The sequence below is a fragment of the Grammomys surdaster genome, unplaced genomic scaffold (genome assembly GCF_004785775.1).
Source record: "Grammomys surdaster isolate TR1022 unplaced genomic scaffold, NIH_TR_1.0 126013, whole genome shotgun sequence".
In the NCBI taxonomy this organism is placed as follows: Eukaryota; Metazoa; Chordata; class Mammalia; order Rodentia; family Muridae; genus Grammomys; species Grammomys surdaster.
The window spans coordinates 3895243-3911760 of NW_021620828.1; the positions used below are offsets into that span (position 1 = coordinate 3895243).

Sequence of the window (16518 nt, forward strand, 5' to 3'; positions counted from 1 at the left end):
TGTGTGTCTGTGTGTATATATGTCTGTATGTGTGTCTCTGTGTGTCTCTGTGTGTGTCTGTGTGTCACGTGTATATGTGTGTCTCTGTGGGTCTCTGTGTATATGTGTGTATATGTCTGTGTGTCTCTGTGTGTCTGTGTGTGTATGTCTGTATGAGTGTCTCTGTGTGTCTGTGTGTGTATGTGTCTGTGTGTCTCTGTGTATGTATATGTCTGTATGTGTGTCTCTGTGTGTATGTGTGTGTGCCTCACCAGCAGAGAATGCCAGTAGAGGCTGTGTTAGTCCTGAGACTGATGTTAACTCTGTTTGACCAAAGGCTACAGACCAGGCCTGTCCCACTAGGTTTAGAATGTGGTAGCAGCATGGCTTTGGCTCCTGGCATGAATTAAGACTGTTTTAAAGACACTTGCTTTAAAAGCACCACTACCGCCGGGCAGTGGTGGCGCACGCCTTTAATCCCAGCACTTGGGAGGCAGAGGCAGGTGGATTTCTGAGTTCGAGGCCAGCCTGGTCTACAGAGTGAGTTCCAGGACAGCCAGGACTACACAGAGAGACCCTGTCTCGAAAAAAAAAAAAAAAAAAAAAAAAAAAAAGCACCACTACCACAAAACAGTACCTTCTGAGGGGGTTCTTTCAAACTCCACAGGAGCCTCAGCAAGGCCAGGGAGGACTTCCTAGTTGGTCTTTGGCATCCACAAGAGGAAAAGATTAAGAAACTATTCCCTCGGAGGGAAGACAGGGAAGGATTCAGACATATGTGGCTGGCTTAACCCTCCCTGAAGATCTCATCCCCAGATGCCTGGCCAAGCTACTGGCACCACTGGCACGGATGCCTCACCAGGGAGCTTCCACAGGACCGAGGTCAAGTGTCAGGATCTCTGCAGCCAGCCAGGCTAGGGGCAAATAGGTCTACAAGCTCCTCAGACCATGGCTGGCCCTGTTGTGTTTCTTTCCAAATTTGTAACTATTTTCTTCTTATCTTCATCAACAAACATTTAATGAGGTCTCCTATGGGTGTGGCTCTTCTGAGAGGGATCCAAACCCCTCCACTCCTAGCTGGTCAGGGTGCTGTCTGACAGTCTGGAGGGACGTTCACCTTCTGCAGTTAACTCCCTCTCTACTTCTCTGAAAGCAAACCAAAGCTTTCACAGTAAGCTAAACAACTCTACCTTTCCAGTCTTCTTCCTTCTTCCAGCCATGGGCCAAAGTCAAACTCAGCACATTAGTCTGGGGAGCACCTAGACCTAAAGGAGACAGGCCCTTTAGCCCAGAGTCACTGTCCACCTTCCCTGACTAGAGTCCCTGCTCCCTTCCCCCACACACAGACAGAGGTGGGCTCACCCAACTCCTCTGATGGGCACAGCACCACCAGAGCCAGCTGCAGTGTAGGTGCCAGTCCCCCCCAGGGCTGAAGCCAATTCTGTAACTACCTTTCTTGACATGTGTGCCCTGCAGTTACTGCTTCCCAAAGCCAGTAAGCCTAAAAGAATTCGCTGGGGAGAAAATATAGAAGACCCATCGGGCCTAGCATAAGCACAGGGTTCTTCTGGATGTCAACATGTGAGCTCCTTAGACAGAAAGGTCATCCCAGCTGACCTTTCCCAGACTGCAATGTTCTAGTCAAGAGAAGGTATGGGGCACCCACAAGTTCATCCAGCCCTGGGCATGGTGACAGGGAGGCCTGCCTCCCCATTTCTTAACTCCCTCTCAGCTACGTCTATATTGCAGAGGTGTTACCTAAGACTGTCTCCTTTAAAAAATGGTCCCCATGGCTCAAGGCATAGTCCAGTGAGCATCCTCAGGCAAGAATAATCCCTTTCTGCTAGGATGTGAACAACCGTGAGGCAGGTGGATAACCAGCAAGTGGGGTGGAGGGTGACACTGGGTACCGATGTTCTATGCCCAATTTGGTGTAATTGGTGAAAACCCCAGCTCTGCCAAGGCAGTCCCTCTCATCTGATAAAACAGAGAGTTGGTAGCCACAAGCAGAAAAAGTTGAAATGTACCTAACCTTAACCTAACTACAGCTCTCTTTTTTGCTCAGAGCATCTAGCCCAAAAGTTTTTCAGTGCTTGAGGAATTGGAGTGTTTAGTGATTATCTACCATCTCCTTGATACTGTGGCCCCGGAGCATACTGAAGCTTGATCACTCCTCACAGCCATGAAGATCCAGTAATAGGAGGTGGGGAAGGGGAGGAATGAGGTTGCAACCAGGGAGTTAGGTATCAGAGAGAGCCTCCTGGATCTTCTTGTATGGGAAACTGACTTCCCATTTGCTTCAAACTACCAAACACCCAGCACAGCAGGATGAGGACCTCCACCCAGCTTTTCCTGGCCAAAGTATGCCTGAGGCTTTTTGGCCTTGCCCAGAATGCCAGACTGCTCAAAGGACTGCAGTGTCAGCTCTACACAGGCCCACCAGCACTTAGCATTGGTACATATGGAGCCAATAAGCTGGTCAGGCACCATCAATGCCACCACAGAAGCATGACACCGTGTCCCTAACTCACCCAGGTGCACTAGGCCACATCCCCTCCCAAATTACGGTCTTTGCCAAGTCCCCTTGCTGAGCTATAGCAGGCTGCCAAGAGTTTATGCCTGGGGTGCAGAATGCTTTCACGGTGAACCTCTTGGCTGCAGAACATTTCTTTTCCAAAAGATGCTGCCAGGGAGCTAGGAGAAAAGAAAACCAAATGCAAAGGCCCACTCTGCCTTTGTTCTTCTTTGAAGAATGCACACAGGCCAGAAGGATGACAGGCAAGAGAGCAGGCTGTGCTCTGGGAACTGTGCCCCACCTGGGGCCAGCCGTGCCTCAGGGAGAGGTGAGTTTGATAAACGGCCAGAGTTTCACCACCACAGCTCCAAGAGAGCACCCTCAAAACTGGGAGGGGGATTCATTAGCGCCCTGCCGCTGACTCTTCCCTGCTCCCTCCAGCCTCCCGGCCACGGATGACATTTCGCAGGGAGAGAAGAGCTACTGAGGCAAGGAACGAGAAAACTATAAAAAACGAACACCTTGTGGGAAGTCAAAATGTCAAGTCCACTGTGAGTTGCCTGAGAATTTTGGGAAAGTGAAATCTGTGAGTCGGAAGGGCCGGATCCTCTTCCTCCACAGCTGGGGTTACTAGGAGATAAGGAGAAAGCCTGGAGTCTATGACAGATTTGTTGAACAAAGGAATGGATGAAATCCCAGCAGACCTGGACCTGGCGTGCCCATCTGGCTTTGTTAAAGGCCTGTCACCCAGACTGAGTTTTCAAAGAGACAATAAAAAACAGCAGTGGGTATCTAGAAGCCAAGCTCTTGGCTACTTTCAAAGGGCAAACAGGATGAAGGGGATGGGGGGAGGCAGTCTTAGGAGCCTGAGGGCAACAGATACTATCTATTACAAAACCCAGGACTCTGTTAGACACGCTGCTCACCCCCACCCCACACATAGGACACCAAATCTACCCAAGGCAGTGCCCGGAGGCAGCACGGGAACAGAATCCCCTTCTTACCAATGACCCTACTGGATTCACCTAGGATGGACAGTAGGAGAGAAGAGAGCTGTCCCGTTGCCCAGCAGTCTGTGGGGTCTGATCCTTGGTCTGTATCCAGAGAATTGTGAACCCATATCATTCCACCCCTGGGTACACAACCCTGAATGTGGCCTGGTCAGTCCTGTCACAAAGAAATATAACCTCTTTCCTACCCTAGAACAGTGACTTTACAGCAGTAGATATAGCGAAGCCTTCGCTTTTCCAGCAGTAGATGATGGGACGTTGCCCTTACCAGCAGTAGATGACAGTATCTTGCCTTTCCCAGTAGTAGATGGATTTTGTGTTGGGAGCATTCAGAATCCAGACCTCAATAGAACTTAAGAGATTTCTAAGCCGGGCGGTGGTGGCGCACGCCTTTAATCCCAGCACTTGGGAGGCAGAGGCAGGTGGATTTCTGAGTTTGAGAGTTCGAGGCTAACCTGGTCTACAGAGTGAGTTCCAGGACAGCCAGGGCTACACAGAGAAACCCTGTCTCGAAAAACCAAACCAAAAAAAAAAAAAAAAAAAAAGAGATTTCTACTGAAAGACTACTAGCTTCCTTCATAGTGGCAAAGCATAGCAGAGAGGACCACCTGAGAGCCAGAGTCAGCCACCTCACATGTGACCCAGGCTCTCCTGGACCCTCCAGGATCTGAAGAGTCATCAATGGACTGTCACCATGTTAAAGCTTGGGCATGAGCAGCTGAGCTTAGAATACAGAGTCAACCCACAGCACAGGGAACAAATGGACAGTAGTTACATGAACCCACTGAATCTTGGAGCCGGCTACTCTGCTGCTTAGAAAAATGACACAAAAGCCATTCAGCGAGTCTGCACAGCCACTGAGAGGAATGGGGTCATCCTGGTACAGAAAGATGGCAGAAGAATGAGTGAATGAGCCAGTCGACCTGTGGACAGAGAAGATGGGCAGGGCGATGGCTGGATGCCAGCTGACCATAAAATCTCTGGAAAGTGTTACAGAGATGGCTCAGTGGGCAACTGTACTCGCTCCCAAGCCTAAAACCCTAAGATTCATCCCAGAACTCACATGGGAGGAGAAACTCACTCCCACAAAGTTGCCCTCTGAACCTCAGATATGCACCCTCTGACACGCACGTACACAATAAACAAACATGAAAAAAAAAAAAAGAAAAACCCTTTTCATCTGGAAAGAGCATAAGCCAAAGGATTAATGGCCATTATCTCTGAAGGGCAGAAGTGAGGGAGATTGCCCATTTCTATAATTGATGTAATATCTGAATATTTGTTTTGTGTCTGCAACAACAGAAAGAGGAGGAGGAAGCAGCAACCACTGCTGTCTCTGAAACTTCATCTTGGTTTCTGCTCTAAGCTTGGGTCTTCCAAAGCACCCGTTTCTCATTCCCCATTCTCTGCTTCCCAGTGCCAGTCTTCCCAAACCCTAACCACTCTGGGGAGCACTTGAGGCGCCTCGGAGTCAGGGCCCCACCCTCCTGGCCAGCCAGCCCCTCCTTCTCTATGCAAATAGCACTTTTCTCCACCAACCTCCAAGCTTGCAGACCCCCACTGAAAGCACACAGGGCCCCTTTCCTGCATCTACCCAATCCCAGCCTTCCCTCCGGGCCAGGCCCCACGTCCCCACACAGATCTTCCTCCCTTGATGGACTGCCCTGTATTCTTCTCCCTATACTGAGGTACAGGCTGATTTTGGTTGGTTTGTTTCCAGACACAGGCTGACTGGCCACACCATCCCCAGCTTCTCCAACACTGGAGAACAACAGGTCCAAGATGGGCAATCCCAACCCTGCTTGTCTCTGCCCCTCATGACCTGGCACTTCCTCCTCCCCCACTCCTAACCATCCTCAGCAGCAAACAGTGGGAGCCAGTGACAATCCACTGTTTATTTAGTGTCACAGTTTATGTGGTAAGCGCTCTGCCTCGCCACCCGACAGATCCTCATCTACATGAATGCATTCACACATACAAACAGATATAATGGCCACACAGGTCCATACACAGGCTGCAAACTTAATTGCCTTCCTAGGGGACCCAACAGCTCTTCTTCACTCAGGTCCCTGAAATCTCCATGTCCAATTTCTAAACAAAGCTGTTTAGATTCTCCCAGGATTAAGACAAGTGGAAAATTGCAAGCCCAGACCTCAACCTCATTTTCTCTAAAACAAAACATGTCACTCTGCGTGTGCACACACCCGAAAACACACACTCTACTCAAGCCCAGCCAGACACCCTGCCACTCATAGCACTCCTCCCATAGGTTGTGGCCCAGTGGAGGCTAGGGGCTTGCTGAGACAAGATCTGCTCATCTATCCTTGGTACCTCCGTCCTTAAGCTGGTTGAAGTGTTTGGGCACACCACTCCATGGCAGCTTACCAGAGCAGAGGAAGTAGGCGGGGTTCCCAGCACTATGCCTACTAAAGAGAGACACAAGGGTACGCACACTGATCTACTGAGAGGCGGCAGCTGGCCTTCTCAGCTGAGAAACACCACATGGGTCTGTCTGTGCAGACCCACACAGGCACAATGAGCCATGCACAAACATACTAACATACATGTGCATGGTCAGACCCTGTTACAAGCGAACTCAGAGCTTACCTCTGACCAAGATCACTCCCTATGTACCACTCCTGCGGAGGCTTTCTCCTTGACCTTGAGCCAACAATATTCCCATCATTAAGCACATTATGTGTGCTGCCAGCAACATGTGTATAAGGACTCCATGATAGGAGACAATGCACTCACAACACAGACCACTTATCCACCAGAGCTCCAGAAGGGTAAGGGAGTGTGTGTGTGTATTTCAGTTTTTCTTTTTAATCTAAGAAATTGCCAGTTTTCTTTCTATGGCTTTTGTTTCTGTTTTATTTATTGAGGCAAGGTCTCTTTATGTACCTTGGCTGGCCTATAACTTTGCTAGATCCATCTACCTCTGCCTCAATTTAAGGCATTTAAAGATGTGTGTCACCACACCCAGCATGAGAGATGCCATTTTTTTCAAATCTGCACAAAGTTTCTCTAAGTTATCAAACTAAAACCAAAGAGAATACTGTCCAGAGACCGTGGGCCCTTCAGAGATCCTGCAGGGACAGTCAGGTCTCCCCAACAAGTCCAGGTTGCCCAGAAACATCTAGGGGCTTCCTGAGCCGTCAAGGTCTCCTGGCTATTTTCTACCTGCTTCACCCACAAGACCAAATGGTTTAGCAAATATTGGCTCCCGAGAGCAGAGACAGTCACAAGGCTCAGACAGTAACTTCCAGATACCCCACTGCAAGAGGGGAAACAGGATGGAAGGGTGTGGCAAAGTCAAAGCACACACAATATGAACCAAGGGATAGGTCAGAAAAAGTAAAATGCTACATTTGGCCCCAGAGTACAATCTGAGTTCTAAGGATGTGAGGCTCACGTGGCCAAAAGACGCTCCTGCATGCCCTTCCCATTCTCACAGCCCAGCCCAGTCCTGCCTGGCTTTTTGGTTTGTGTTGGTTTAGAAACCAAAGTATGTGGAGGCTGGAGGCTTGTGGTGTTCTCACCTCACTGACCGTGCTTCCACAGAAGCTGAAGCTGTAAGGCTGAAGGTTGCAGCCAGCAGGGACCTCTGTTGCAGCCACGCTGCAAATAAAGGCTGCTGCTCAGAAGCTGGTGTGTGACCAGGTAGACAGCACTCCCGGTACATGTGAGGCCCTGGGTCTCATTCCCACAGCAGATTAAAAAAACGAAGAAGAAGAAATTAGCAGTTCGGTGTAAGGGGGTGGGAGGACAAATATAAGGTCCATGAGAAGGGAAGGGAAGCAGCTGGACAGGCCAGAAGGGAGGCTGTGGGACAAGCCACCCCCAGACAGGCAGCCATCTCTCTAAACAATCCCTGTCCTCCATCAGAAATCAAAGCCACGGTTACTTGGGTTACTCGTTAACTTTTGTCCCTCCCTCCTCCACCCCCCTTTAGGCCAGCAGCAAAGAGAGCTTTAGAGGAGAGGAATTAGGAAGGCCTGGGTCTGGAAGCGAACTCCAGACAGGGTTCATCTTGAAAACTACCTGGGCAGGAGCTAGAGGGACTTTAGTACCCAGTCCCCAGCCCAAAGAAAGCAATGACTCTACAAAGGTCACCAGCAATGAAAGGCAGGAGCCAGAATCTGACTCCTCCACCAAGTTGGACATCATTCCAGACTCTCACAACCATGGCAGGAAATGGCAAAACCAAGTCCCATCAGTCAGGACAAACTTCCTGTCTGCTAAGCCCTTCATGGAGTCTCTCTCACTCAGGGCGTTGACACAGATGTGCAGGAGGGAGCCCAAGTCACCTGGCTGGGAAAGGCATGATGTCAGAAGCTGTCTGTCTGCCCAGGGTGACGCAGGTCTCCTGGGAAGCTCCCTTCCACATGCAGCCTGTGAGGCCAAACAGAAACACAGACAACAGGGTCTGGGATGGGGCTGTGCCCAGGAAAACCAACCTTTGTCCCCAAATCCTTAAGAGCATGTACCCACACAGATGCGGGCCCAGAGAACAAGGGGAAAGACGTAAAAATGGGAGCACACACCACCTTTAACCCCAACACTCGGATAGCAGAGGCTGGTGGATCTCTGTTAGTTAGTTCAAGGCCAGCCTGGTCTACATAGTGAGTTCCAGGTCAGCCAGAGCTAACCTACCCTGCTCCCAAAAACATGAGAGATCTTGGTTTTGGTGTGAGTCTTTTCGGAGAGTCCTACAGGAGATTCCCAGGGGCTGATAATTGCCTAGGTAGGCAAAAAGCAAGGCAGAGAGAGTACCTGGGCTGGTCCCTGTTCCACAGCCTACAAGAAACAGAATTTCAGCCTTAGCCACTGTTCCCATAAAATACTACCTCTTGGGACCGTTATGAATGTTAACCTATGTTAACCTCATATGTTAAAATGTGATTTAAGCCATGTTAAACAGAACCATATTACACGGTGGATACATGTAAAAAGCCAAAACCTGGGGCTAAATGCTGACAAATTACGAACACAGACAATCTAACGTCAATGTGCAAAACCTGCCAGGACAAGAGGCTCTTGGGCCACTCAACAGTCTTTGCCAGGACTCACAGGCAGGGGCTCTTTTGGCAGAATAAGCCACCAGACATGCACCATCAAAGCCTTACCCCTTCCTCCACCAACCACACTTCAGGGTTCACAGAAGGTAAGAGATTTATAAGTCGCCCAGCAGGGAGAAGCCACAGGATAAAACACACATAAATTAAAACAGAACATGGCCCAGGTCTGTAAGCAGCTCCCACAGGGAACCTGAATCAGCAGCATCCTGCTAGCAGCTTCTGGAAGGCAAGCTCAGCAGGGGCCCAAATGTAAGTGAGCCCTAGGAACAAAGACGCTCCATCAGCAGGATCCAGGAGCCTGGAGGAGCAGTGGTGGGCACTCCTAGTGCTGGACTGGCAGCACCAGGGTCTAGGAGGTTCTCATAGCTTCTTTCTAGCCTCCCTGCCTGTGGGAAGCCCCTCCAACCAGGCTCCCCAGCCTGATGGGAAAGGCAGGAAGCTGGGAACTACTGGTTCCCCTGACTTCCTCCAAACCAACCTCTCCTGACCACAAAATCTAATTCTAAGTCAAGAAAGAGCACAAGAAAATGTCAGTTTCCCAATCTAGCCCCAGACCACGGTTACAGAACACCTTGACTTTAAAGGCACCTGTAATCCCAGCTTGTGTGAGACTGAGGCAGGAAGACTGTGAACTCAAGGCCTTAGTTGCATAGCAAGTTCTAGGCCAGTCTCAGGCAGCTACACAGTAAAACTCTGTCCTTGGCGATAGTGGAGGTGGGGTGTCTAGGGAGATGGCTTGCAAGTAAAAAAAAAAAAAAAACCCTTGCCAGGAAAGCCTTGGCAACCTGATTTCAGCCCCCAGAACTCAAGCAAAAAGTGAAGGCAGGACTTCCTGTCATCCCAGCTGGAAGGTCATCTATGCTGTACAGCAGCAGACACAAGACACACTGCCACAAAACAAGGAGGAAGGAGAGAACTGACTTCCGAAGAGGTGTCCTCCGACCTCCATATCCATGCTGTGGTACACATGCATGCACACACACACAAACCAATAAATGTTCAAAGCTGACCTCAGACAAGCTGATAAGGAAAGGAGGTCTTAGCATGAGACAGACTAAACTGACACTGACCTGGTTTCCTTGTATTTCTTGCAAGCAGCTTGGCCCTGGGATGTTCCTGCATGAAAACGAAAAACTTAAATCATCACTTTGCTGTGAAGCCACACCAGGGTAAATTCTGGGCAGCAATGGCCACTCTGTAGGGCAGCCGTCTCCTACCCGCTCAGTCAACAACTGGCAAAGGCCAGAAATGGCAAATGGGTTCCAGCTGTGGTGCCAACTCCACTTAGCTGGTGGTGGGTGCCTAAAGGATTATGAGCACGACCCAAGCCCTAGCTCAGCAGGAAAGACAGATGCAATTGATTAGTAATGTCTGCTCTAGGCAGTTTTGTAGGTAACAATATCCATGTCATATATTCGCCATCCCTGAGATAGACTGTTAGACTACAGACTAAATCCAATGATTTAGTATCTACAATCTTCCCCAACATGGAAGAGTCTGTAACTTTCCTGAGGTGTAAGGTTTTGGTTTCCTTATACTATAAGGCTTGTAGGAAGGCACTGTGCTGTTCCCATGTCCCCCCTACCACAGCAACTCTAGTGGAGCAGTTCCAACTTGCCAGAAAAGAGTCAACGGAGAAAGAGAAACTGCAGCAGACATTACGGACAGTCAACTTGGGACATGAGGACAGACACAGGAAACATCTGACTCCCCACGGAAACATGACCCCGGAGAAGACTGGGCCGGTGTACAGATATTGCTGTGGGTGCAAAGTTGGGATTCCAGAAGACACAAGGATCATTTCTTGTGAATGTCAAGGAGTGACTCTGAGCCTGGTGTTCGTCTCTGAGCAGTGAGTACTACGGGGATATCAGAGGCTATTAGAAGCCACATTCTAAAGATACTCAAAAACTCATCAGGAAAATGAAACCCATTGGAAACAGTTTAGTGATCAGAGCCCACTCAGATCCAGTGCCAACTCCCAGGCATGCTTCTTTCATGACCCAACGCAATCAATTCTTTTTAAGGTTATACATATTTTTACATATATTGGGGTTTTTTTTAATGAGGTGTGTATGGTCTCTGTGTGTGCGTGTGCGCGTGCACGTGTGTGTGTGCATGCACACACGCATGCGGAGGCCAGAAAAGAATATTGGATCCTCTGGAGCTATCAACCACCTGATGTGGGTACTAGTGCTAGAAACCAGAGAGAGAGAGAGAGATCCTCTGGAAGAGTAGCAAGCACTCAGTAGTTACGCCATCTCTCCAAGCTCCTGCCCAGCAATGTCAGGCAAGATAGAAAGACAGAGAAAATCATGGGGACATATGAAGGGAGAACAGCCCCTCACTATATTCTGATTAAAGCCTCTCACAGCAGAGAAGCAAGAGCTCTGGGGCCAGTGACAAGTGCTTGAGGCCTTTCTCCCTTCCCAGATGTGTCTGCAAGTTTCTAGGAACCTGACCAGAATGCTCATTTGGAGGGAAAGGATACATACTAACTAAACTCCTTGTGCAACGTTGGTGGCTCTTGATTTTAACATGAGGCTTCTCCAGAGCCACCCTATAACCTCACATCAGAACAGACAGAGGGCTAGGGAGATGGTTGACGGGTAAGATCCTGACGAGCTGAGTTCAGTCCGCAGGAACCCATGTGGCACAGGAGTGAAGGAACTCCGCTAGCTGTCCTGGGACTTCACTCTCACAGAGACATGCACGTGCTCACATCCATAAGCATAAACAAAGTAAATAAATGTTTTAGTTTAACTCTTTCTAGTTTAAAAGGGGACAATGGAGGGGTCTAGGGAAGCTCTTAAAATATAATTTGACAGCTATCAAAATTGCACATATGACTAACGCTAAGACAACTGACGACGATACTATTCTGAAGAGCCCATACCACAATCTCCTGATAAGCACACACTCAGTGGCTTTCGTTCTAAGCACCCCTCTCTCCGCTAACCCTTGTGCTTTCAGTCTATATCAAAATACCTTTCAGCCAGGCAGTGGTGGCGCACGCCTTTAATCCCAGCACTTGGGAGGCAGAGGCAGGCCCATTTCTGAGTTCAAGGCCAGCCTGCTCTACAGAGTGAGTTCCAGGACAGCCAGGGATACACAGAAAAATCCTGTCTCGAAAAACAAAACAAAACAACAACAAAAAAAAATACCTTTCATAAAATCTCCAATGCTGCTTCACACTGCTTAGAATTTCACACTGAAATTCTTTTCTGTGTTGAAACCACAACCCCTGGTTTGGCCTGAGTCAAGGTTCCTAAAAGATCAGGGAAGCTCCTTCAGCTGTTAAGGACTACAGCTTGGAACTGGCTGGCTGTCTCCTCACCAGTGACAAACTTACAGTCTACTTTTGTTTTGTTTGTTTTTTAGGGATGTTTTGTTTTGATTTGTTTTGTATTGTTTTTCTGTTTTGGGGGGTTTTTTGAGGGGGTTTTATTTATTTATTTATTTATTTTGCAACAATAAGGATGGAACCTAGGGCCTCACACATGCTAGGTCTGTGTTCTACCACTGAGCCACACCCCAGCCCCCACAAATGGTCTGGATCCTAAAGTCTCTCTGGGTCTTATCTTCTTTACCACTCCTGGCAGGTCCCGGCCACTCACCATGGTTTCTATCCATCAATAACTTCCTTGAGCCAAGACCTGCTTCTGTGACCCTCATGCCAAAACCACAAGCATCCCAGGACCTCCCACGGCTCGCCATCCATGCCTGCACACAACAGGCACTCCATTTCTCATGAATGGATAGATGGATGGAATTCGTCCCCTGGCTGGACAGCTGAAGTCACCTATAGTGTGGCTCATCCACCTGCCCAGTGTCTTCACTGGCCCTGCAGAGCTAGTCTGTCATCTGTCCTCAGGCTGCTCCTCCCTCCTCCCATGAAACCAGATCCCTCCAAGTTGGTGTCTCTCACCTCCTGCTGCCTGAAGTACACCTCCTCCATCATGGTCTCTGCTTAAACTTTGATTTCTCACAACATCCTCTTATCAGAAGGACTCATTAACTATTCTGTCTGGGGTTGGCCTCAAACTCTGGGTCCAAGCCATTCCCCTGTCTCAGTCTCCCAAATACCTGGAACTGTGGCACTCGGCCCCATCTCTCACTTTATACTTAAACTGTGATTTTTGTGAACCCCCTTCCTAACTTCTTGACGGAATCATATGTCCAAAGAAGACAAGGACCCTTTTTTGGTTTGTTTGTGTTTTTTTTAAAGGGTCTCATTCAGTCCAAACTGGCCTCAAACTCAGGAGGTAGCTAAGGATGACCTTACACACCTGATCCTCCTGCTTCATCCTCAAAGTACTGGGATTATATTCATCATGCCTAGCAACTTTGATCATTTTTATTTATTTATATATTATCAGAACATAGCACAAAGATTTAATAAGGATGCCAGGCATGGTGGTAAATGCATGTCATGCCAGGACTCTAGGCAAAGAGATAGAAAGGTCACAAGTTCAAGGCCATCCTGGACTATATAGCAAGACCCTGTCTCAAAGAAACTAAAAAAGATAAGAAGGAAGAGGAGGAGGAGGAGGAGAAGGAGGAGGTAGCAGTGTGGCAGTGGTAGTGGCAGTGGCAGTGGCAGTGGCAGTGGCAGTGGCAGTGGTAGTGGTAGTGGTGATGAAATTCATCAAGGAATTACCTAGCAAAAGACAGGTAAAGACACAAAATGCCACAGGAGTTCCAAAGCAAAGGTTCACTGAGGATGGTGACTCAGAACGGCCCCTAAAAAAAAAGCTACAACTGAATAGAGTCTTGGAGGACAGAAATATAGGAATCGGAAGGACACTCAGGAAGGTGGAACAGAATAAATTCTGGGGCTAGAAAGAGATGATCAAAGCATGGTTGGAGGATCAGTCTGGCTGGACCTGTGGGTTCCTAGAAGGACAAGAGTAGAAGACGAAGCGGCATGGGGTGGAAGAGAAAAGAAGGTACGTGTACCTGGATTACATTCATTCCCTCTTAGTCAGCACAGATGATCACCTCAGCAGTCATGGGCCTCAGTGGGAGAAGAGAAGCCTTGTCCTCATGTTCCCAGCACGTTGGTCTAGCCACCGACTAAGTTATAAATAACAGCCTCCACTCACTGCACACCTGCTGTGTGTGAGGCCCTGAGCTACATGCTTCTCTGCTCTATGTCACGGCTCCTTCCCACAGCCCTGGAAACACTGTATTGTTATCCTCATTGTGTAAGTGGGAAGCCTAGGCCAACAGGGGTGAAAGCCCTTACCCAAGGCCTTCCCTCAATCCCTCCTTCACTTCCTGAGACCAGGTGCACTGGGGTTACAGAGCCAGAGAGGAGGAAGAACACCCTGTAAGCCAGCCTACACCACAGCCACTCTGTGTACCAGCAAAGCAGGCTGCTTCTCCCAAATGCCTATAGAGAAGCCCAGAGTAAGCTTAAGGTATACACATGCAGCAAGAAACTAAGACACTACACTCACAGAGAGCAGAAAGGCCGAAGGAAGGTGTCATATCCTTAAACCTTGTACTTAGGAGGCAGTGGCAGACAGATCTCTATGAGTTCAAGTCCAGCCTGGTTAACATAGTAAGTTCAGGCCAGCCAAGACTACATAGTGAGAGACTCTATCTCAAATAAATAAATATGTGTGTATATGTATATACATATATTTCTATATTTTATCTATATATTATATGTGTATATAATATATAATAGATATAATAAAAGAACAATTGAGGAAGACACCCTGTGTAGACCTCTAGATTCTACCTACACATGCAAACACAAAGACTTACTTATAATACACACACAACCTAAAATTTTATTTTGTGTGTGTGTGTGTGTGTGTGTGTGTGCGCGCGCCATAAGAGAACCTATTACTTTGCATGCTTAAAATAAATAATTTTAATGTACAAATTGACTGGGTGCTGAGCTCATGTTACGCTGTTAGTTTAGGTGCTGTTGGAAGAGGATCTGAAGACTTTCAACCTGGTCCTCCAAAATGGGGAGCAGGGATGGACAGAAACTTGCCCAAGGCTTCACACATGGCTGAAGGGAGGGAGCAGATAGGGTCAGTAAAGATGGAGATAGACAGGTGCACTAAGAAGCTTCCAGATCCAGCCCTACTTCTCTCTCAGTAACTTTTGTAACATTAAAGATAATTTATTCTAGTGCCATCTCCCTAACCAGTAAGGCCGGTAAAAGAACCCAAGGACATGTATAGATCATTAACAGTAAATCCGGCGTATGTGTGGCGAATGCATTTGGCTTACCATAAATTACCACATGAACACTAGCTATTAGTATTAATATTACATCTCTGTTCACAGATTTCAAGAGCCCTTCCAAGCAGTCCAAATAGAAGAAAAGACAGTAGTCCACTGTAAAGCATTCCTGTTGTTCCTGGACTTGTGCAAGTAGGTCTTCAATTAGAACTGAGTAACACTTGGAGTTGTATATATCTCATGTCCTTCCCTCTCTCACTCCCCCTCCCCCAACTCTAGCCTCAGCCACATCAACCACCAGGACCAGGCTGATATAGGAAGTGTTGATTGTCTGACTCCTGCCTGCATTCCTCAGCTAAATATAAATGATATGCAAGTCCATTGTTTGAGATGCTCCACAATCCTCTCCTACCGCTTGCACCAGGAACACACACACCCTTCCCGGAGGCTGTTCTGAATAGAGAAGGAGGAGACAGGTATGTAGGAATCAAAGCAAGAGTTCTTTGTGCTTTCCACTAGTCCAGGAAAGCTGCCTGGAGGAGGAAATGCCTGAGTCACCCCAGGGGACCGGCAGATGCAGGTCAAAAAGGCAACTTTAGTTCTCTGAGCCAAGAAAGGTAAACTGCTGCATTCTTGCCCAAAGTGTGAAGAAGCAAGATCATTCCAGCTTAGAGGAGAGCTTACTACACCAACTGCCAACTTCTCCAGTCATCTGGAGAAAGATGCTGAAGAGATCAGTATCCTTCATAATAGACAGAAGAGATCGAAAACTCTGGTCCACGATGCACAGCTACAATTGCCGCTGTCACAAGCTGTTGCTTGTTTAGGCTTTTTTTTTTTCCAACCACATGAAAGTTTTTTTAAAGGCCCAAACTTGAGCGCACAGATGGGCTACATCTCAGATCTAGGGGTGTGCCAAAGCCCTGTCACTCTGAGAGCCGTTCGGCCAGCAGTAGCCTCAGGAATAGCTGGGGGTTCCAGCGGGTCTGTAGACAGGCCCAGACCATGTCTGCGGCCCTGGGCGAACCGTCTCCAGCCGGTCTACAGAATCCCTGACGGTTCCGGAGGGGATCTCCATTCCTGTGGCATCTAGGGTCTCCCATCCCTGGGCTGGGGCGTGAGGCGGCTGAGGTCCACCGTCCTGCAGCCCCACATTCCAGAGACCTCGCTGACCCACAACAAGAGCCCGGGGGCGCGGTGACAAGCCCCTCACGTCCCGGCCCCTTCCCGCCCCTCCTCTGTCACCCTCCCCCGACCCGCCCTCCCACCTCCCCCCACCCCCGAGAGTTCCGCCTCCCCGGGCGCCCCCAGATTCCCACCCAGCTGAGAATCCGATCGAGGCCCGGCCCGGTCTGCCTAGCGCGCCGCGCCGAACCCTAACAACTTCGCGCGCCCTGGAGCCCCGAGCCGCCGGCCCGCCCCGGCCGCACTCACCGCGCTTGGACTCGGTGTGGCGCCCCGGCTTCGCTCCCTCCCGCACCACCGCGGCCAGCGGAAACAGGGGGCGGGGCCGGCAGGCGGAGGGGGCGGGGCCTCACCGGGCGGCGGGGCGGGGGGTTTGACTGCACGGGGGCGGGATCAGTAAGGGGAGGGGTGGGAGGGGCGGACAGAATGGGGACCAGCCGTCCGAGCGGTGGGAGGACCCGGCTGCCAGACGCAAGGCAGAGGCCGATTGAAAGAGGCGGAGGCCGCACCGGAGCCCCCTCCACTCGGGCTATGTGTCCCACAT

At 49.3% G+C, this 16518-nt stretch overlaps 1 protein-coding gene across 1 annotated transcript in view; it reads right to left on the reverse strand.

Annotated features, from left to right (window-relative positions):
- Positions 1–16261, reverse strand: part of Tspan9 (tetraspanin 9) — a 180657-nt gene extending 164396 nt beyond the window's left edge. The window contains exons 1-2 of the mRNA XM_028754395.1: positions 16224–16261; positions 9656–9701 (exon numbers count right to left, since the gene is read on the reverse strand). The gene's annotated coding sequence lies outside the window, so the exon portion shown is untranslated. The remainder of the gene's footprint in view (positions 1–9655; positions 9702–16223) is intronic.
- Between the last annotated feature and the right edge of the window lie 257 nt (positions 16262–16518).